Source organism: Choloepus didactylus, chromosome 2, assembly GCF_015220235.1.
Source record: "Choloepus didactylus isolate mChoDid1 chromosome 2, mChoDid1.pri, whole genome shotgun sequence".
NCBI lineage: Eukaryota > Metazoa > Chordata > Mammalia > Pilosa > Megalonychidae > Choloepus > Choloepus didactylus.
Genome location: NC_051308.1, coordinates 94086170 through 94110442, shown reverse-complemented (window position 1 = coordinate 94110442; position 24273 = coordinate 94086170).

The window sequence follows — 24273 nt, the reverse complement described above, 5'->3', positions numbered from 1 at the left end:
CAAATATAGAAAACAGGATAGACTATCTGGGATTTGAGGGAGGCTACTCAGATTCATTCACTCAATACATATTTTTTGAATGCCTACTATATGCCAGGCACTGCTGTACAATCTCAGGTTACATTGGCGAACAATACCCAGAGATCAGTGACCTCATGGGGCTTGTATTCTAGGAGAAATAGAGATGTAGTGCATGCAATAAATTAGTACATTTTTTTTAATGTTAGATATGTGCTTGGGGGGAAAAGGGGAAAAAGCATGGTAGAATAAGGGGGGTTAGGATTCATGGGGGAAAGTTGTAATTTTAAATAGTGGTCAGGGTTGGTTTCATTGAAGAGGTGACATATGAGCAAAAAGTGAACGGTTTGAGGACATTAGCCATCTGGATAATCCCAAGACAGAGGGAACTACCAGTGCAAATGCCCTAAGGCTTCAGTGTGTCTGGCCTATTTGAGAAATAGCCAGGAAACCAGTGTGACTATAGCAGAGTGGACAAGGGGGAGTAGTTAAGATATGAGAACCAGAGATGTGACTGGAGTTAGATCATGCAGGGTATTTGTGCTGATTTGGATGTATTATGTTCCCCCAGAATGCCATTATCTTTGATGCAGTCTTGTCTGGGCAGGAAACATATTGGTGTTGATTGGGTTGGAGACTTTTGATTGGATGTTTCCGTGGAGATGTGAACAATCTGCTGTGGGTGAGATCTTTCATTGGATAATTTCCATGGAGGTGGGGCCCCGCCCATTCAGCATTGGCCTTGATTAGTTTACTGGAGCACTATATAAGCTCAGACGGAAGGAGCGAGCTTGCTACAGCCAAGAGGGACAATTTGAAGAATGCACAGGCACTAAGAGAGGAACTGCAGTTTATAGGGACATTTTGGAGATGGGCTTTGAAAGTAGACTTTTGCTCTGGAGAAGCTAAGAGAGGACAAATGCCCCAAGAGCAACTAAGAGTGACATTTTGGAGAGAAGCTGAAGCCTAGAGAGGAACATCCTGGGAGAAAGCCATTTTGAGACCAGAACTCTGGAGCAGAAGCCAGCGACATGCCTTCACAGCTAACAGAGGTTTTCTGGATGACATCAGCCATCCTCCAGTGAAGGTACCTGATTATTGATGCCTTACCTTGGACACTTTATGGCCTTAAGACTGTAACTGTGTAACCAAATAAACCCCCTTTTATAAAAGCCAATCCATGTCTGGTATTTTGCACCCTGGCAGCATTAGCAAATTATAACAGTATTGAAGGTCATTTAAAGGACATTTATTCTGAGTGAAAAGGGGAACCATTGCAGTATTTTGAACAGAGAAGTGGCATGGTCTAACTTGTGTTTTAAAAGGACTGCACTGGTTGCTGTACTGAGAAGAGATAATAGTGAGAGAAGGGTGGAAGCAAGGAGGCCAGGGGTTGATAAACTATGGCTCACAGGCAAAATCTAGCAAACCAACTTTTTGTAAATAAAGTTTTACTGGAATACAACCATGCTTATTTATTTATGTATGTTGCTTTTATGCTACAAGGCAGAGACATGCAGTTGTCACAGAGACTGTATGGCCTACAAAGCAGAAAATATTTTTATATGACCCTTTACAGAAAATATTTGCTGATCTCTTAATCAGACTATTGTAGTAATCCAAGCGAGAGGTTACGGTGGTAGCACTGAAGGTGTTGTGTTTGGATTTTGGATATATTTAAAATGAAGCTGACAAGATTTGCTGAATGGTTGGATGTGGAGTATGTAATAAAGAGAGCAGTGAAGAATGAGTCTAAAGTTTTTGGCCTGTTCCACTATAAGAATATAGTTTCTATCATTTGAGATAGGGAAAGTTGTGGGTATAATAGTTTTTATGGTGAGAGATCAGGAACTCAGAAAGGTCAAACTTTACATTTCCAAATGTTGAGTTTGAGATGTGTAACAGACACCAACTGAAGATGTTGAGGAGCTAATTGAATAAGCAAGCCTGAGGTTCAGAAGAGAAGTCTAGGCTGGAGATGGAAAATTAGGAGCCATTACAGAGATGGTGTTTAAAATCCTGATTTTAAACATGAGGATGGAGCACTTAAATATTAAGAGTTCAGGAAGAAAAGGAAACACCAGCAAAGGAGATTAAGGAAGAGTGATTAGTAAAGTCAACCAAGAGTGGGGTGTTCTGGAAGCCAAGTGAAGAAAGTACCTCAAAGAGCAAGATGAATTGACTGTATCAAGTGTTGCTAATAAGTCAAGTAACAGGACAACTGAGAGCTGACCAGTGAAGTTTTGGTAGAGTGGACAGGAACAAAAGCTGGATTAGAATAAGTATAAAAGAGTATGGGGGGAGAAGAATTGTGGAGAATGAATATAGACAGCCAAATCAAGAAGTTTTGCTGGAAAGAGGTGGGAAGAGATAAAGCAGTATCAGGCAAGGGTGGTAAAGGTAAAGGGAAGAATTTTTTGGTTTTTCTTTCAAGATGGGAGAAATAAAATTTTATTGTGTGTTTGTGTATGGATGAGAAAGTTTTGGTAGAAAGGGAAATTAAGGAAAGGAAAGGAGAGAACTGCTAGAACAGTATCATTGAGTAAATAAGACAAGATGGAATCTAGCTTGCAAGTGAAGAGAATGGCTTTATATAGGAAGGTGGATAAATCCCCTCTTGTAACAGGTGGAAGACAGGGCTTATGTGTGTAGATTCTAGTAGGAAGGTGGTGATGGAAATCTAAGTCCTTTTTTGTTTGGTTTAATTTTCTGAGTGAAGTAGGGGAAAATGTCATCAGCTGAAGAGTGAGGATTGAGGTGGTAGTGCTGGGGGTTTTAGGAGAGAGGAGAATATACAAAACGGCCATTGAGGATATGGTAGAGTGAAATGACTAGAAACATTCAGTATGATTGCCAAGCAGTATGTGGGTTTACTTGAGGGTCATAATCATGTACATAATTCAGTTGCATTCTTTTGCAAGGGTGCAGGCACAAATTAGGTAAACAGCTTGATTTAATCAGGATTGTGATTTTTTTCCAAATGAGTAGGGCAGGGACAAGGAATTGAAAGCGTATACAAAGAAGGGAATATGCTGATTGACCATGGAATTTAAAACGAGTAAAAAGGAAAGGGAAAACATTAAGAAGACAAAGGACAATGAAAAGGTAGAAAGATGAATGGCTGGGGTGCTAGAGGGAATGAAGGGGTTGATGGGGGCTATGGTCAGAGAGTGGAATGAATTAAGTTGACATTATGGAGGGATTATTAGCAATAAGAAGTTCTAGGGTTCGCACCATATAAATGAATGACTGAGGTAGTGTGAAGGCCAAGATCGCTGGCAGACAGTTCTAAAAACTTAGAGGCTAGAGAGTTAGATTGAATCATCTAATGTATATATTGCAATCTTCCAAAAATTAAAACATAAGCAGTGTTGGAGACAGTGAAAGTGAACCATGAACTAAAATCGGTAGGAAACAAAGGGGTATAACCTGGGGGTTGGTTGCTGACGACAAGGAGGGAAAATGGCTGATAGAAGTTAATGATACACTCTATACCCTGAGAGTGGTTAGGGAGGAGAGAGAGAGACGGCTTGGAAGCACGGAGGACATGTACTTCACATATGATTTAAATATTTAGCTGAGACTCCAAGGATGAGTTGTTCTTGAGGTAGAGAGGCTGGGGAAAGAACATCTCCAGCAGTGCAATATTCAGCCGTTTAATGTCATATGCAAACAATGGAATTTAAAATGATAAGTATGTTAGTGTAGCTGTGCTGTCAGCTTGGGGCATGGGGCTGTAAATGTAGAGATGCTGGGATACGGGAAAGTATGATGGAAGAAAATGAAATTGCTGAAATGTGTGGGTAGGTTAAGGCAGATTGTGAAACTTATGGATTCAGATTTTACTATAAGCAAAAGGCACTATCTAAGGTTTTAAGCAGGCCACTGACCTCTTCAGAATCATTTTGCAAAGATAAATCTTTCTACAATTTGGAAAGTGGGTTGGAGGCAAAGAAGACAAGTAGAAGTTACAGCAATAATTTAAACTCAGATAAAGGGCCTGAACTTAGGCAATATCCATAGGAATAGAGGAAACACTGGGAAGGTGGAATTAACATGAGTTAATGACTGTGTGGATGTGGTTAGTGAGGAAAGGAAAGGAATTAAAGGTGACTTGGAAGCTTTTCAACTAGGGTCACTGGGTGGAATATGTTACTTTTTACCCATTTAAGGAATAAAGGAGAAGTGAGAACCTTGGTAGATTATGCATCTCTTAATAGACAATCATACAGCAGTCTTACGAAGTACACCTTATTTTATAGTAAGATATTTCTTTCTTTTACAGAAGTCAACATTCCTTAAAGTGTCTTCAAGACTGACAGAGTTCTGCGGGCCAGCACAGCCTCTCTAAATGGTCTAGCCGATTTTGAAATTGACTCAGGAGTCAGGGATCAAATAATAATTTATTATGTATAAAGCAAGGCTGGAGAAGGTATCTTGGATCTGTGATCTAAAACAGCCTTCTTTCCATGGCCCTGTCTCTGCCATCCCCAGGAGTCCAGATGTTGGGACTTGATTGCTGCTGCCTGCCAACCACACCCCAGGCCCACACCCAACAGGAAGAGAGTCGGATCTGGAGGGTTAGTATTCACCAAGCAGGTAGGAGGTGAGTTGGAATCTCTCTTGCCCCAGGGAGAATGGAGAGCCCTGATAGGAAAGGATTGTCAGGCCTTTGTGCTGCCTTTCCACAGTGAAACAAAAGTAAGAGAAAGACTGCAGTCTGCTTGGTGGGTCCAGTCACTTCTCCCAATCTCAGTGAGAGAAGTCGCTGCTCTTTCTGTGTGGAGGAGTGAGTAGGAAATGGAGCAGGGATAGAAGTGCACCCTCCACCCCTACTTACCTCTTCTGGAAGAGGAATAGAAATCCTTGCCTCTTTGGATATTGATGAATGGGATAATAAGTGTTCTCCTAGTGATGACCAGAGCCCATGCTAGATATAGACAAACTGGAAATACAAATACAGGTAAGGTAGTCTAGTCCTATGTGGGCCCTAAACAGGGGCATATGCCCTCTTGTGTACAAAATGAAGGGGCTAGGGCACTAAGGAAAATAGAAGGTAGAGGACTTAGGAAATCCATTTAGGACAAAGGATATCAAGGTGCTGTGTGGGATAAGATGCCTGAAGCCCAGTATATCAATTATATCAATGATTGGATCACTGGTCTAGCTGGATGAAAAGGGAATGTTTAGTATGTGGACAAAGTGTATCTAATAAACCCAAAGGGCAATGCTGCTAGGCTTCAGGACAGGACTGGGAACGGAGACAAGAAAGCCACTGGGAACTCAGGAAATAGAACCTTTCCATTCCATGCCTTTGCTTCTCTCTGAGCACATGTTTCATTTTTCTCTTTCTCTGTGGGAGGCATTTGATTCTCCCCAGTCCACATAACAGAAAACAGGGCAATCACAGCTTCCCAGTTTGCATGTTTTGGATTCTGTCTAGGTAGCTTCACTCATGCTCTCAGTTCTCCCTTCACTTGGATGGATCGCCAACAAGTCCAGCTTAGGTAAGGGTCTCACTTCCAGTCCAATCAATGGTTGCCAGGGAAGTAAAGTCATATTGTGTAAAATGGTGGATTTCTATCCCATCCTCTCCACTCCTAACTATGGACTATAGGTGAGGGAACCCAGTTAAGGGAGGGAGCTAGTTAAGAAGATACACCAAAAAGTCCTCATTGTTCTCAGTGACCAAGATCAGGAGATAATGAAGATCTAAATTCATGTGACATGTTCATGCTATGCACTGGAGACGCAAGTAAACACTATCTTGAGAGATACTCTTAAAAAAGAATTTCTTGGGAAGGCAGTTAACTCCTGTACTTGGGATATTAGCAAGAACAAGGAAGTGTGATTTTCCTGCAATATTGGGTTAAATATGTGTACAGAAAGGATTTGGGTTATTGTAAGAAGAAAAAAAAGATACCATGGAAGAATGTCTGGTTCTCACCCCCTCTAGGAATATTTGTCAAGAAGGAAAAAAGAATGTGGCAGACATGCCCTTTGCGTCTATAAGATGTTCTTTGACGATATATACTGTTAAAACTTAAATTCAAATTATGAGAGCCTGACCCACCAAACAATAAAATATCCAGTGACATTTTGAGTCCTATTCATTAGGCCTTTTTCAGTGTTGTTACGGGTCTAGCTACCCTTTCTTGACATGAAATATAAGTTTATTTCTGGAATACCAGTCCTTTAGCCCATTCATTGGATCAGAGGTTACTTGAGATAGTACTTTTCTTGGGCTTTTCTCCATTTCATCCCTTTGGGATTCCCTTTCAATTGGTGGGATAATAATAATAGCAAGCCCTCCATGAGTCCTTAGTTCTTTACATTTGTGATTTTATTTAATTCTTACAACAGCCCTTTGAGATAGGTATTCCCAGTTTATGTATATGGAAATGAGCCTTAGAAAGTTTCAGAAAATAGCCTGAAGTCATGTGACTGGTTAAAGGATAGGATACAATTAGAACCCAGGACTGCTTAACATCAAAGACTGTGCTCTTGAAATAATCTCTAGAGATGTGATGTCTGGGGAATGTGAAAAAGTTGTGTTTATAATTGTCATTTATTTATATGACTCTTTTCTCAGATACAGATGGATTCAAATATCTGACAATATATGAGGAAAATGTGTGCATAGATTAATAAGTAGAGCCCCATGCAAGCACTCACTATGTAAGAGGATTGCCCCAGCAGACCTGCTGACCCTCTGCTGGGCAAAATCCTCTTTGTCCTCAGATTCTGGCACTCTCTACTTGTCCTCATGAGATTTATCATCGCTTTTTGATTATTACAGTATATTATTAGGCCACTTCCAAATTTGCACTTAAATATTTAATAAATTTTAGGACATTTAAAAATTGTGTCAATTTAATTCTTTTTTAATACAGAAAATATATATGGTAAGTAACTTAACTACACAAGTAATTTACATTTTAGGTTGTTTGTTCTTTTTTGTAAATACACTCCATCTCAGAGAACCCTACAGAAGAATTTGCTTTTCTTATTTTTGGAGTCATGAAAGTGTTAGAAATTTGATGCAAGTTATAAGCCCTTTTTCTGGATAAATGCATATATACACATATGCACAGAATTTTCCATAGCAATTCAAGGGAATTGCTAAGGTACAAATTATTACAGTGGTAAAACTATTGCCATTTAGATTGCGTACTTTTCCAAGTTCAGGATTCACATCAACAAATTCCCTTCTAAAAAGCGTGTATATCAGATCAGGGAACCTTTGGTAATATTTAATCTTAGAGGCAGGGCAGACTCTAGAGAAGTTTCAATCCAACACTTGAATCAGATTTTTGATGTTAAATAATAATAGCAAATATTTATTGGTTACTTATATTTACTAAGCACTCCTGTAAATGCTTTTCATGCATTAACCCATTTATTCCTTATAAAATAGGAGGTAGGTACCATCTTATTCCCATTTTACAAAATAGTAAACTGAGGCACAAAGGATGTAAGTAACTTATCTGAGATTGCACAGGCAGATTTTAATTGGGGCAGTGTGATTCTGAGCTCTTCATCCCCATGCCATGGTGTACAAGAACTGTACCAAAGATCTACGAGAGGTTATCTTGTCCTCACCAACCCTCTGAGGCCTGGTGCTGCCTCTCGATCCTTTCTAGTACTCCCAGATTTTGCTCTGGATAATCCTTCTCACCTCTACCCTCAAACCCCACAGCAGGAAGTTCTAAAGATAAAAAATGAAAACAAAATACAACAGAGGACAAGTTTTGTTGGGATGGAAACTCTCTAGACCCTGCTCTTTTCTTTTCATTCTGGGAGAAGAGCGTGAATTCTGTTACACAGAGCTCAAATATAGTCTCTCTACTCCAGGAAAGTGCTCTCTGTTGGCACTAAGAAATGGCAAGGTATGAACAGAGGATCCCTTTGCATACTTTTTGGAGTGAAGGGGATGACAGTTTGATAGTAAGAGTGTGGTAATGGCTTCCCTGAGCCAGAGTCATTGTGCTGAGTTGGCGGGAAGGTGAGAAGTCACAGACGGCTGGTGTCAGAGAAGCAACAGGTCTTTGGCTATCTTCCTACAGGCCAGGCCTTTCATTCCTCATCATAGGGATTAGGTCTCAGTGGTCACTAATCCGAGGACAGGATCCAGACGGAGATTAATGAGAAACCGTAAACCTCTCTGGAATGGAGGCAGAGCCTTGGGCCACAGCCTGGATCTAGAAGGAACGGTTTAAGAAGACAGGGGCCCAACTTGTTTGAAGAGGAATATTAGATGCTTGGCTCTGGAAAGATGAGTACTTTTTGCAGAGGCCCTTTCTGGTGTGAGACTTGCCTCAACTTTCAAATCACTCTCTCATCTTGTAGGTTTAACCCCAGTCTGATCACCCCCCCCCCCCCCAAAAAAAAAGGTTGAAGCCAGGTGACTCAGTGTACAAATAGGCATACATAAAATTTAAGTTTCTCTGGGAAATTAGGATAGATTTTTAAAAATCTGAAATATGATGATCATGGCCCCATCAATATGACCAAGCTTCCATACAGCAGTCAAAAGAACAACCATGCAAATTCCGAAACAAGGGACAGTGTCGAAATAGCCACCACCTGGCTTAGGGCATCAAAACACTTGCTTTGTCTTAAATCTAAAAGTGGTTGCCTTGGGTTAGCTTTAGTGGGCAAAATTCTCTTCTCTCTTCCCTTACGCTTTTGAGTTCCCATTAACCATGTACTTATTCTTTGTAATCACTTGCATGGAGACAGTGGAAGCAGGTTGATTATTGCTTTTCTACCTCACCTTCCCCCAATCTCTCTTTTAACTGAAATTTCCACTTTCATTTAAATAGGAATAACCCAAGTTCTATCCCACTCCACTTCTCTCCCTTATCTTTAACGTGAACAGGTCTTGCTTAAAGTTAGTCTCACAACGAGTTTACACTCTCTGGTCCCTTACCGCTTATCTGTTCCTGGAATGACCACATTCTTGCCTCTGGGTCTTTGCATTTGCTGTTCCCTCTGCTGGGAACAGTTTATCCCAGGTGTATACATGGCATGCTTTTTCATTTCCCACATGGCTCTGCTTTAGTCACTTTATTAAAGAGGCCTTCCCTGATTCCCTGCTTTCCCCCCTTTCCTCCTTTCTTGCTGTATTTTCCCCAAAGCATTATCAGTATCTGATATTATGTGGGCTACACACCTTAGTATATCTGTTTATCTCCCTATTCTAGAATAGAGCCTCAGGAAGACAGAGCCTTCGCTCTATTATTGACATACCCCAGCATTCAGTAGAGTGCTGGCACATACTATGTGCTCAATAAATATTTACTGAATGAATAAATGAAATGTAACCATCAGGATAGTAAACGAGAGATTGGGGGAGGGTGAAGGGTTGGGGAGGGGAGAGGGAGGAGGAGGGAGGAGAAGGGGGAGGGGGGAGGGAGAGGAAACATTACCCACAGTAACAAAGCTCTAAGCTTGAACAAATTTTCTATTCGTTTGCATGCATTTTGTTTCCCAATTGTCAGGCTTCCTTATGGTTTCGTTTATTCTCACAGTTCGAAATCTCACCCAGCCTCCCTGTATTTCCGCGTATACTCCCAACCGCTAAAAGCCCTCCCATTTTTACAATGCCAGGAAATACTGACATAACAATACATCTGGTGACCCACTTAAAGTGGGTCTTAAAGCTCTTCTGTGTTAAAAGGGACTGTTTTAACCCTGGACCATCCTGTATGTTACATTAAATTGTGTCTTTCTGCCAATAAGCTCAGAAATGTTTTATAAATAAAAAGATGATGTTGGAAAGAGAAATTTTCTCTTTCTCTTTTAATTCACAGGGAATATTTTGTTGGGAAAATCTTCTGCTGAGCTGTGCAATGACAAGCCCTTTCAGCCCGGAGAGAGGATTCTTTTGATTCAGAATTTGCCTATGGTGATTTGTTGATACTAAAAAGCCTGGCTTCGGTTTTGGGAGGAAAACAAGGGCAGACTAGGATTCCACAGAAACGGTCCTTCTAGGTTTGAGAACTAATCCTTTTAACTTCACTTCCTGGTTCCTGAAAGAATTTCCACAGCCTCCCTCAAAGGAACCTCAAGTCAAGAGGGAAAAGGAAACTGTGGCTAATTTACAGCTGTTCCAAATGCAATCGCTGGATATCTCCTGACAGGAGCTCTGTTGTGCTTTGAAGGATAATATGAAAATTCAAGCTCAGAGGGAACTTCTGTAACATGAAAAGTAAAACTCTACCTCAAACCTTCACAGAAATCCAAAGCCAAGTGTAGTTAGATGTCCAGGAGGAATCTTTCCTTTATATGGAAAATCATTTTCCTTTTATTAGCAATCTCCAGGGGTTCCTGATGACCTGAAGGACTGTTGCTTGTCAGAGGGCAGTCTTGGGGCATTTTGGTACACATAGAAGCCAAAAAGACTGGAAACTTTATTTTGCAACATTTTCTGTCTGGTTTTTGAGGTCAGAGAAGACTAATAGTTCTGATATATTCAGCAGTACCTTAGAATTTGAGTCGCCTCATTGTCCTGAGCTGACCTGGGAAGATCAGAAATCAAAACAAAACAAAACAAAAAATAAATATAAAAACTGAAACCAATATACTATAACCAACTTTTCCCTTTCTCAGAAAGCACCTTTGACCCATCAGAAGACAGCTGTCCTGTTCCTATTAGTATCAAGAAACCAAGCACAGTACTTTTTCATGGCTTACTTCTTAGATTTAATGGGGGCTGGGAGTTGGCCGGCAAGCTTGCTATAGTCGTTAGACACATTTACAGTCCAATCTTTTTTTTGCTATCATCATGTCCACTTTTGCATTCTTGCTGTCATTCAATTATTCGCCTCTAATAAGCAAGCCTATCCTCATTTCTCTTCTCACCAAATCCTCCCAAGACACTGCCTCAAGGGGTGCCTTGGCATTCCAGCCCACAGTGATCCCCATCTCTCAACTAGAGCAGTAAGTACCCTCCAGGGCCCCAAGTACTCTATGACTGGAGTCCAGGTATTTTTTCCATTCCTCTACCTCCAAAATTAAGTCAAACAAACGCTTCCCAGAAAACTTCTGGCTCTGGGATTCCCTAATCAGGAGCCCAAATGAATTTCAGTCATCTGTGGGCTCCTTGGTTCAACCGTAATTCTACAAGTGTCTCCTCTGCTAGCCCCCTTCTGCCTTTCAAATGCCCTCTAATTCACTCATCCCTTTTCTGTTCACCAACATCACTTCTGGTCTTTGTTTATGTTACCTAGCCACTTGTGGAGCGATCCTGTATGCCCTAACCCCACATTTCTATGTGGTGCCATGATATTGTTCATTCTCTCTCTACATTAGACCAAATGAAAGGTAAGCTGTGAAAGTGGATATGCCAAATGCTGTTTCCCGAGGCAGAGTTTACAGAATATGAGTGAGATCTTCTTTAGGTCCTTTTCCACCTTTTGGCCCCTTCCTGTAATGGGGCTGCTTGAAAGTTAGTATTTCTCAGCCAGATAATATAAAATGCCTGACTTCTGGATCTTGTTTTTAGATCTAGACCATAGAGGTGATGGTTTTAAGTGCGGACTATAATAAAACTTCAGCAGTATACTTGATAATCCCATGGGTACTATGAAGTTTGGGGCAAATTGAGGATAAGGTTAGGTGAAATGGGTGGAGGCAGTTTTATGTAATAATTATAGCTATCATTTATTGAGGGATTACTTTGGGCCAGACACTAACTATTTATTTTATATATGCTTTTCTGTTTAAATCTGGCTAGAGACTTTCGAATCAGAGTTATCACTGGCTCAAACATCCAGAGGATATTTCCTACACAGTTATTTTTATGTATTTGTTATTTAGAGCATGGACCTAAGAAGCTGAGAAATGTGGGTTCATGTCTTTCCTTTTCTCCGTGAGAAGAATCTTAACATCATAGAGTAGGATCATCAATCCCTCATCTATAAAATATGAGAATGTTAGTACCTATTTAAAGGGCTTGAAGTGACAAGAAAATGAGATAATGCAATCAAAGTGTTAGTTACAGTTATATAGCAGGTGCTCAGTAAATGAGAGCAGTGCTTATCACTGTACTAGATACATGTTTCTGACAAGGCAGGAGACACCAAGAGTTACCCTGTTGGTATTAAAATTCTTATTTAAGAGTTTTGCTGATGAAAAATTGTTCCATGATTCAAAAAGCTTTGTGCACCTCAGAGTAATGGACCCATGGGTGCTCGCATAGCTGTGAGGAAAAGTGGAAGGAAAAGCCAGTAAATACACACAATCACATACCCTCAGTCCTTCAGAAGGGGTCTTTAATAGTAAACCAAGGTTCACTTAGAGAGCTACCATAACAAATGAGCATATGGAGAGCATTTGACAGAGGGGAATACACATCCTGCGAGGAAGCTCTTAAGTTCTTAGGAATTCAGAAAAAATGGGGAAAGAATGCCTTCAAAATGAGAAGAAATTAGAAAATGAGGGAAACTCTCAGTGGTTTATCTTTGTAAAATTTGCAACATAGAGGTTTATGTCTGTGTTTAGACCTCTGAGCTAGGATACATTCCTCCACACTACAACCCGGAGAAAACAGATCCGTGTGCCCTTTAATCCATGACCACCGTAGATCAAGTTACCTCTTTGAAAGAACTTTTCTTTCTCTGGCCAACTAAATGAATTGAAATTGATGTACTTAATTGTTTTCTAAATTGCAATTTTTCTCCCACAGATGGTTTTTATCAATGTTGAGCCCAGTGGGCTCTCTCGGTCTCACAGGGAGATGAAGTCATGTGGTAATAAAAGAGAAGGGGTTGGGGGAGGGAGGGAAATGCCATGTAGTATATTGTCTAATTGAAAAATGTGTCACATAAATGCTGAACTTGAAATCTCTCCTTCCCCAAGGGCTACTCACAACAAACAATGCACACATCTTCTGCCCTGGAAAGATTAGACTTCTCTCCTTTCTCTATTATTAATTCAGGCCAACACAAGAGTTTCCTTCCGTTGCCTTTCTTGGGTGAAGTCACTCTACTGGAAATGTGATGCAAGGTAACAAGATTCCGGAGTAAAGCTTCAGTATGAAAGGTAATGGCCCCAGAATTAGAGGGTGGAGTTAAGGTGATGGTGATGGGGGCTAAGCTCTGACCTTGCAGAGGGAAGAATGAGAACTGGCAATAATATCGACGGATGTTCCTGAGAGATGACTGTTAATGATAACACAGCTGGAAATGGAAGAGGAGCTGTGTGAATGTGGCATTTGGGAATAGTCAGGAAAATCTCAGGCCTGAATGCATGCCAGTGATAGCTGGAACTATACATGGTGTGGAGGGACAAGTGTGGACAAGGAGAAGAGTGCACGCATTCCTCAAAACAAGGAGAGTGCTGCAAATGTGAGACTCTTGTCAGCGTCTGGGAGAGACAGGAAGACAAGGAGCTAATTAAAGCTCATGTGCAAACCTAAAGAAGTTCAGGGGAACCACTACCACCACACCCTTCTCTCCCTCTGCCCTCTATTATGGAAAACAAGTAAGAACTGGCTATAGTAAAAAACCGTGGGTCTGGAAGTTCCTCTAAAGGAACTTTCTCATTCTCTACCTATCTTCATTTGCACTGAACTTTACCCACTCCTGACTGAATAAATGCAATCTAGTTTTTTAGCCTTTCCATAGGAAGTAACCAAAAGGATGCTAACTGAAGGGTTAACTGAAGACTGCTTTCTTGTCCTATCATCATTGAAGGAGGATATTTGGTTATTATAGAACAAGCCCAATGAGTCAGTTATTTTATTTTTACTAATTTAATTTAGCTGTGCCTCAAATTTGACTAAAACAAACTCCAGGGATCTGTCCAAGTTCTTTGATTGCACTGGAATCTTAATGAATCAGTCACTCCTTTGAAATACAAGGGCTATTGCCCAAGGTCTATAATCCTTTTACTATAGTAGTCATTTTTTTGTAGTGATATTTGAAGTAACTAGATTCAAACTACAAGAGAGAGAAACAACTATATATTACCAAAGCTTTAGGGGAAAAAAATCACATCATATTAAGATGTAATGATTGGGATTTTATCTACATTCTAAAACTTGCCTTAACTTCTCTGTTTCTCAGTGTTCTTCTCTGAATTAAAATAATTCTCATCATCATCACTTTTCCTCTCACCTTCTGATTCTTCCTCCTCTTCTTCATCTTCCTCCAATTTTCTCCCTCTCCTTCTTTCCTGTCTTCCACCTCCTTCTTCCCCCTTTTCTCTTACTTCTTCCTTTTCTTTTCACCTTTCTTCTTTTGCCCCATCTCCTTCTTCTTCCCTTCATATTTTCTTCTCTTCTGATATTTTCCATTTCCTTTCTTTCCTTCTCCTTTTCTTCCTCATCCTTCACTTGCCCCTCCCACTTCCTCCTCTTCTTTATTTTTCTACAATTTTTGAATATTTATTCAATGCCAAAGTTTAAGGAAGCATTTTACATATGTCTTCTCATTTCATCCTATTAACAGCCATAGATATTATTTTCAGGTGAGTAACTAAGCATCAGAGAAAACAAGTAATTTACCCATTCTAGTTACTAGTAAATGGGACTCTAGGTTTGTCTGACTCCAAAGCCATAATTTTAAACAAAGCCTGTCTAGGAAGGGATAATGAATATAGGGAGCAGAAAGAATCAAATGAAATTAAAATTAAACTTAAAATTTGCAATTTAAGAGAATAAAGCATCATTAATTTTCTACTTGTGATGATTTAGAATTATTAAGATAAAATAATTACAACACTTATATAATAAGCAAATATTCTTTAAAAGAAAAATCTATGAAGAAGAAATGAAAGCGGTGTGATAATACTTTGAAATATAGAAATGTCTTTATAAGTAGAAATACTTATTGGACCCAATGGGGGACTCTCAAGGCTGAATTACATGTGCCATTATGAAGAACTCCACATTCCTTGCAAAATGCCAATTTGTTTTAGTTAGGATAAGCTACCAAGTAAGAGAAGAACAAATTACAGTATTTTTGCCCTTAAAGGAAATCTGGAGATAGACTACTCCAGGGCCATCAAAGGGCCTCAGTGATGTCATCAAGGACCCTCATTCTTTCTTTCTTTTCACTCTACCATTTTCAGCATGTTGGCTTTTGGTCCTTATACTTGTACCTCATTGTGCTAAAATGGCTGTCACATCTCCAAGCATCACATCTTCCCCCATTTACCTTTAGGGTCAAAGGAAAAAAAAGATTTTTCTTTGTGAAATTCTGCCTTTTTGATAAAATTGGGAAATAGTTTCCAGAAGCTCTTGTTGTTCCCCCTCTCCCCCACAGACTTTCTCTTATGCTTCATTAGCCAAGTTTGGGTCACATGCCCACTTCTGACCAATCATTGGCAAGAGGAATAGAGTGACAAGTGGGGCCAGAGTAGAGATTAAACTTCAAAAATGTGAAATCTCTACTTGCTACCTAAATATACATGGAGTTTGCTTAGCAGGCAAGGAGGGAAAATGGATGTTGGCTAGGCATGAACTGTGTCTGCCATATCACCCTGTCCATTTTAGAGGGAAAGATGTCCTTTCTTCAGTCCCCTAATCCCCCTCAGCTGAGAGCAGACCTATATGGGATATTTTACCTTAAGGAAACAAAGATAGTGGGGAAGTGAGCATCCTATGGAAAATTGTGTTGCTCTACCTCTTTCTTTGAAACTTTCAGATGCTCTGTTTGTATTCAAATCTAAATACCCAGAGAATTCTGTGCAGGAAAATGGAGCAGAATGAGTCAAAATTAAAGGGCAAGACAAGCTTTATTTTTTTGAGACAGGATATGGACAAGTGAGGGACAGGTAGGTAAATAAGTAAACATGTGTCAGTGAAGATGGATGAAGTTTTACATACGGCATAGCACATGAAGAAACAGAGATAATTACAGGCAAGATAAGGGAGTAAAGTAGTCAGGGGCTCTGGAAGTGCCTGAAAGATTCAAAAGTAGCATCTTTGCTTTCTGAACTCAGCGCAGTGTGTCAGTGGCTTCAAGGATGAACTAAAATCCCAGAGAGACAATAATAATAATGTAAATATATAGTGCTTACTACATATCAGACACTGTTCTCAGCACTTACGTATGTTGTCATTTAACAGTTGGACTGCACTATGAGGTAAAGTTTATATTCATCCCTTGTTTCCAGATGAGGAAACTGCAGCATGGATAGATTGAGAGCTTTCCCAAGCTCACACAGCTTGGGAAAAGGCAGAGCTGTGATTTTTTATTGTTGTTGTCAGTTTCTTACATTCTTTCAATATATTATTTATGCATATCTGCTTAATGTACAATGATTGGTCCTTTCAAATAATCATATCAGGGAACCTAATAATATCTACTTCCTTAAAAATAGATTGAGGAAAAATTGGATATTTATGCACTTCACTTTAAGCATAAGAACTCTATGGGAGTCATTGCTGATTTCACTTTTGACTGAAGGAACAGTCTCAATTACAATCATACAATTCAAAGTAAATACCAGTTGGGTTAAGGTGATACAAGTAGATTCCAAATAATTTATCTATGTATTTTCAGTTGTATTAGAGCCATAATTTGAATGGTAAAACATTGTTCATTTCCAATGGCTCCTTAATTATAGCATAAGGGGCTTTTTAACATCTAAGGTGACAGCTTTGAGAGTGGGAAAGCATTTGACTAGACCCAGTGGAGGTTTATCCACTGATTCCCTTCTTCCCTGCCTCTCCTTTCCTAGGGTCCTTTTTAATTTTGTAGTTGGCCAGGGCTACATTGATTGCATCTTCAATTAGCACAGAGCAGTGCAATTTCATGGAAGGAAAGCAGAGTTCCTTGGCAATATCTGTGCTTTAATGGTCAAGGCTTCTTCAAACATTTTCAATGGCTAATGAACTTGGAGCATTTTCAGAATTACAGCCAAATATTTTAAACCTGGTATTCATAAGTTCCCCCTTTTCATCCCCTTGAACCTGTAATTTCATTACGTTACTACCAGCTACAACCTCCACCAATCTAGGTCAAACATTTTTGGATGTCTTGTCAAGAAGACTTTCACTGTCAGAATTCTTTAAGTGATCAACAATCTTAGTGTGAAACAGCAGAACCCAGGCTAATAGGGCCTACGTGGGGAAGTCCAAACTTACAAGCAGCAGGTCCAAAGCTACTGGCCACAGATGGTCTACTCTAGCAGCTTCCATCTTGTCAAGGCCAGAGCTAGAATTTAACTCAGGTGTTCTAGCTCCAAAGTCTATGCTCTTAACCTCTATACTCTATTGTCTTTCTAGAGTTTATATTTTTAACCACTGTGCTAAAGTAGCATAATGAAGCTATGGCAGGGTTATAAACGGCAGAAGTACAGTTAATAAGAAGGACCAATCAGGACTGTGTTATAGGATCAGGGAGAAAAGTACACTCATGGCAGTGATAAATAAAATTATTTGGAGAAAGAAATGCGGGTCAGTTCTATTATGAATGAAAACATGTTGGAGGAGAATTTGCAGAGAAATAATTCGACATGGTTCAGGTTGGCTGCTAACCACCTGAGTTAGCCACTCAGGTGGGTTGATGAAGGATGCTATCCTGGCATTTCTTTTTCCTTTCTTTCTCATCACCTCTCTGGTCTCTCTGGGCCAAGTGGACCATCACAGCACTGCTAGACTGCTCTACCAGGTTATCTTGTCTTCTGCTTACATAGAAAAAATACTCCCAGATACTCCAGACATCCACACTGGGAGAGAGAATGGGAACAGGGGCCTTCATTTTGGTGGCATTTCATGGCCAGCCAGGGATGTAGCCCTCAGTGACAACCTCTGCCCATCAGACAATGGATGTGATAGTGGACCAACTATCCAAGGTCTTGGAGTAGTATCAGGATACCCTGAGGCCTAGTTCACAACTTAGTAGCTTCTCCTATTTGTCATGACATGGCAGAATGTACTTTCAGAAACTTCTTTTCATGGTCTGGTGGTAAACTCTTTTTCTTTGGGACAGCAGTCACATTTTTCATAATTATCATAGGAGCAAGAGAAAAAGAACATTTGATCAGCCTGAAGATCAAATGGAACTATGGAAATCCAAGACAGGACTGCAACACATCCCAGGCTCCATCCTTATGCAGACTTTGATGCTTGATAATTATTTTCATAGAATCAGGGACCCATAACATTTTTTTCCACAATTTTATTAAGATATAGTCACATACCTTACAATCATCCAAAGTGTACAACCAGTTGTTCACAGTATCATCATATAGTTGTGCATTCATCAATTTTTGAACATTTTCATTACTCTGAAAAAAGTAATAAAAATAGGAATAAAAATAGAAACAAAAGTAAAAAAGGAAACACCCAAAACATCCCATCCCCCCATCCCCCACTATTATTCATTTACTTTTCTGTCCCCATTTTTCTACTCATCTGTCCATATACCAGGTAAAGGGAATGTGAGCCACAAGATTTTCACAATCACACAGTTACATTGTGTAAGCTATATCGTTATACACTCATCTTCAATAATCAAGGCTACTGGAATGCAGTTCAACAGTTTCAGGTATTTCCTTCTAGCTATTCTAATTCACTAAAAACTAAAAAGGGGTATCTATATAATGCATAAGAATAACATCCAGAATGACCTCTCGACTCCACTTGAAGTCTCTCACCCACTGAAACATTACAGTTTTTCATTTCTCTTCCCCCTTTTGGTCAGGAAGACTTTCTTAATCCCATGATGCTGGGTCCAGACTCATGCTCGGGAGTCATGTCCTGCATTGCCAAGGAGATTTAAACCCCTTGGAGTCATGTCCCATGTTGTGGGGAGGGCAGTGAGTTTACCTGCCAAGTGGGCACAGAGAGAGGGGTCACATCTGAGAAACAAAAGAGGTTCTCTGGGTGTGACTCTAAGGCACAGTTATAAGTAGGCTTAGCCTCTCCTTTGCAGTAACAGCAACCCATAGCATTTTAAGGTGAGAAGGTAATGTATCTGCCTCAAATCTCAGATCATTCTCTTTACAGATGAGAACATGGAGGCCCATAGAGAGTAAAACATTTACCAAGTTAACACAGAGGCAGAGCTAGTACTATAACACATATTGTTTGACCTTAGGATCTAATGCTCTTTCCAGTACATGCCCCTGGCTTGGATCAATAACATTCTCTAGAAATGGAAGGATAATTATTACACTGGGTCAAGAGTTATAGAGAATGAACTTCAGGAACTTTGACTAGGGCAGAGGGGAGAGCAAACTGGGTTGGCTCAGCACTTTGTAGAAGCTGAGGTTTATTGGATATTAAATTGCTGGAGGCTCTCTCCCATTGAATAAAGTTCTTTCCTGGGGAATAATTCTTGCACCAACATGAAAGTAAGGAATTCTTCCATAAGCATTTAGGTACTACTATTAAGGGAGCTGGAAGAGGTCATTTACCAAACATCACTTTTACCCTTCCCACCAAGAATTCATTGCTCTCATTCAGGAAGGCATTTTTATCGAGCATTGACTAGCCTGACACTAAGCTGTATTCTGAGCTTGCACCGTTAGCTTTCCTCTTACTTCTTTATTTTTACCATTCTTTGGGATTCTACTTTATTTTTAAATAAAAAATTGTCCTGTAAAAGTAATGAGTTCTTGGTTAATTTTTTTTTTTTTTTTTTAATGCAAACAAATATTTAGGGCAAAGGAAGTCTCCATTTGAACTCTGACCTACAGGCCTCTAGTTTTCTTTACCAAAGGAAGCCTCTGAGATAAGTTTCTTCTGTTTTTCAAATCAATGCTATATCCATTTAAGTATATATTAATATTTAGCTGCCCTTTTTAAAATATACATGGAACCCTTGCTTCATTCACTTAAAGTTTCTTAAAGATTATTAGGTTTCACTATATATTTACTTCATTCCTTTTAATTAAACTTTAAAAGGTTGATGAAATACATTCCATTTTATCCTGCTACTGTTCCTGTCTTTCCAGTACCTGTCATGTGCTAAATCCCAGGAAAGGAGCTTAACACAGAGGTCACGTGAATCAGCCCAGGAAGGCCTGCTGCTTCTAGGTCCAGGAATCCAGGGGCTCTTCTCTGTCACCTGTACTTTCTGGGTGACTGGTTCTGTGCTGTAAACATCTGTCAAATCTGCTTCTCAGCTGATGCTCCCAGTGTGGCTGAGAGGTGAGGCTTGGTGGAGCCCTGAGAAAGCAGACATGCCTCGTGCTTGTCTTCTTGGCTGCTCCGTGAAGGCGTATTACACTCCTACTCTGAGATTTCTCCAAGGAGACATTGGGTTTTCCTGGCAGGCAGAACTTCAGGCTACTCAGCAGAATGTCTCTGGTGCTGTAGCTTCAGGAGGAGCCAGGAGGCTGTGCTTCCAGGCCAAGGGAAACACACTGCTTCAGTCTCAAGACCATGATTTGGCAGAGACTATGGGGCCTGCTGAATTTAGGAGAGAGCCCTCTCATACCCCTTACTTACCCCAAACACCCCTGCCCACTAAAAGAGGAGGATAAAGTGACAAGCAAGAAATCGGTTTATTCACGAGCACAGAAGTGTGGGTGAAATGGATTCCAGGGCTGTTCTGGTATGACAGGAAAGGCAAGTGCCTCCTTCCCAAATTAGAAGGAAGGAGAGGGAAACCAGAGGCGAAATCAGACATCTCAATCCTCAGCAGCAGTCTTGGTGTGTGCTTAGACAAATAATCTCTAGGAGGCCCAAATCCCCTGTTCATTGTGAAAACAGACAGTGCCAAAGTGAAACAGAATTAAATTGTTTCTCTTTTACGGCAGCTGAAGTGTAAAAACCATTCTATTCCGACCTTGTGGTCGGAATATCCTGACACCTCATAAATTACCCTAAGGGCTCCGGGCTCAGGGCTGGGGAGGCTTGCAGGCTGAAGACCCTCCAGCAGCGCTTTCCTCCACCTCCCTCCTGGCCTGTTTCATGGTCTTGAGGGTAGTTCCCTCAAAGTCAGTTTTTTTTGGGTTGGGACAAGAATTTCCCCCTCCTTTTAAATTTTTAGAGTTCATACGTGAAAAGTTTATTAAGGAGTCAGGAAAAGCACAGTGAAAGCTCCTAAGTCTGATGGAATCCCCGAGGAGGTTTTGCCTCAGTAGAAGAAAGAGAAAGGAGAAAGGAGATGAGGGAGTGAGAGACACAAAAGATGAATAGCTAGAGAGAATGAGAAATGAATAGAGGGGAATGAAAAGGTAAGAGATGTGTGAAAAGGAGAGATGTGGGTGAGAGGCAGATAAGGTCTCTGGATTCAGGTATCACTCCCCTCACCCCACATACCCAGCTGGTTGCAAGAAAACAAGGAGCCCTCCTCATCAAGTAGAGCTCTTGGACTTCTCAGCCTCCTGGTGGGTTTCCTTCAGCCCCTACATCCATCTGTGCCCTGCACACAGTAGGTGCTCTATAAATGTTTGCTGAGTAGAAAGATCCACATTGGTCCCCAGAGAGGAAAACATTTAATTTGGGAAACTCCAAGTCTGTAGAGCAAAGTCATTTGGAGGAACAGAATGCCTGTTGCCCAAACCGCGGTAAGATTTAAAGAATCTGGATATTTGTGGGTGTGTCAGGTTGTGTTATGTGTGGGAGCGTGGGTGGGTGGTCTGGATGGGTGGGTAATATGTGACAGGAGGGTCCTTGAAAATATAAAAGGCTCCGTAACTACTGTGAAAATAAAACTGGGAACAGCATGCCCAGACCTCCAGCCATGCAGTGACCAAATCTGACCTTGGCAGAAATGATTAATACTGTGAGGGATGGATTCAAGAATTATTAGTCAGTGTTTTTCATCCCCATGGGCCATTTTTTTTTTTTAGAACTGCTGGGTGGGTTTTTGGCAAGGCCAATGGCTGCAGCAGCCTGTAGGATTCCAAAGTCTTTCCAAGCTCTTTCTAGACCCTTCTATATTGATGCGTTTTTATTTCTGTTTTTTTTTTTTCTTGAATGAGACGTCTCTTCTGGGCTCCCCCCCACCCCCCACTCATTGGACAAAGGATATGATTTATCATTTTCTTCTGCTCTTAATTCCTCTCTTTTTAAGAAATTATGTCCTGAGCATCTTTCACAGACAGACAATCCTTCTCTTGATTCCTCCAGCCTGGAGAAGCAGAACAGAAGATCCAAGGGAGCAGATGGTTAAAAAAAAAAAAAAAATTTTGTTCATATTAGGCTTCAAAACAAGCCACAGTGTATTATTTTCTGCAGCTGTCCTGATATACAAATATGTACTCATTGAAATATATACTAGGGGATGGTGAGGGGAGGCAGGGCAAAAGGAGTTATTTATGGGCTGCAGAAGGAAACGGGCCGGAGGCTGCAGATAACTCACAGCGAGAATATCCCACACTATCCAGCCACTACTGTGGTTACCTGACAAGTTCGAGCGTCAGTATACATCTTCATACATATATTTGTTATCACACTGTAGCAAGCTCTCTGACATTTGATTTAGATGTCTTCATTAGAGAAATAGCAATCTGTACAAAATGGTAACACATCCTTAAACCCTGCAGTTATTTTGGGTATTAGGAGGTAAAGTAGGTCCTGGAAATAAAGTCTCTTAGATGATGGAGATTGCCTGCTACAAGTTTAGACATTAAGGAGTATCATGAAACCAAAATTTTCTCCAAAAGTCATTGAAAACAACCTTGAATACTACATCCCTATTTCCTTTATACATCTCTTTGAGGTTTACCTAAACATTCTCCAACTAATCAGCCTAATTCTTGATTCCCTAAGACCATCTTGCTGTTATAATTGCTGTGCACATCTGTATGTATTTTTGTTGATTTTATGTATTTTATATCTCCCCCATTAGACCTTAATCTCCTTGAGGATAGGGATCAATTTAATCTTTATTCTGTATCCTGGGATCAGAAACAATCCCAGTGTCTGGGATTGTTTTGTTTTTTTTTTTTGTATCCTATGCGTAGTCAGTTAACAAAATGTACATTTCAATCTCTGAGGAATATTTTAATGCTACATTGGTTTATTTCACCAACAACTTCTTCCATCATTTTACTAGTCAATGCATGCTCAGGAAGTGCTGATGGCAGCCTCTGGATGACACAATTAGGGGAAAAATACATTTTTAAAATTGTAAAATACACTTCAAAGTCAAAAGTAAATTTTCTATGGATTTTCCATAGCTTTGAAGGTAGCAAGATGGCATTTAAATTGTAAGTATAAATTTCTGACCATAAGCAATTACCCGTCTTTTAATGAAATAGAAACTTTCTATTCAGTTGCTAAATATTTTAAAATATGTCTCTCCGAAGGTGTTCTCTTTAGAAGTTTTCCCTCAGGAATTTTATTGGATCCTTTGTCGTCACTTCCTGAATTTTGAGTCTGATTCCCTAGCCAAGAGAGCCACCCAGGGAAAGGAAAGTCAACTAAATAAATTCTACTCATTTCTGAACAAGAGTCTAAGTCCTCTGGCACCATTTTACTAAAACTACTGACTTTTAAGTTGCTAATCCTCAGCTAATGCCTAAAATGTTGTTGTAGCTCATTATTTCAATCCTCTTCCCAAAACCTTTTACCAGATTGTAGACTGATTCATGCCTCAGCTCCTTTTCTCCCACTGTAATATTTGGCTATGTTGGTCCTAGATGCATTTGCAAAATGCATTTCTCCCATTTTGCTCCCCTCAGTCTGTCCCACAGCCTTGCACTGCACCCCGGAACCCCAGTGTGCCTCACAGACATATCGTCCAGCCTGCCTTGCCATGCTCTTCTCTGTCAACTGCATTAACACTGACCTGTCCCTAGTTCTCTCAAGAGCCTCCCCTTATTCAGTTGTTTTCATGGAAAGAACTATTGGATGAATTTAGAAATTAATCATAGTGCGGTAACATTGTAGAAATATGTGCTCTTCTTTTAATCTCTTGGAATGTAAAAATCTTCATCCTAGTTCTCAATGTGCACTCATCTATCCATTAACCCGGGTGAAGAATATATTTTGTTTCAGAAGGAGTTTAATGAGAAAGAGAGGAAATAGCTCACACACAAAACAGACTTTGAACTAAATAATAGGCTTGAGAGCCAGCCAGACATTATTGAGCAAGTTTTCCCCAAATTCCTTCATAACTCCCCTTAGCATATGGACAACTAAGCCTGAAGGGTCCAGGTTTCCAGAATACTCCTCCAGGATAGAGAAAAGAGCTCCTGTGCCATGGATATGCAGGTCAGCTCTATGACAGCAGAGGGGTAAGACTGGGAAAAGCAAAAGAAAAGCCAGCCTTCTGGCTCCAGGAATTGTGAGGAGAAGGTGGAAAGAGAGTAAAGCAGTGTAGCAATCAGACTTTTCTCTCC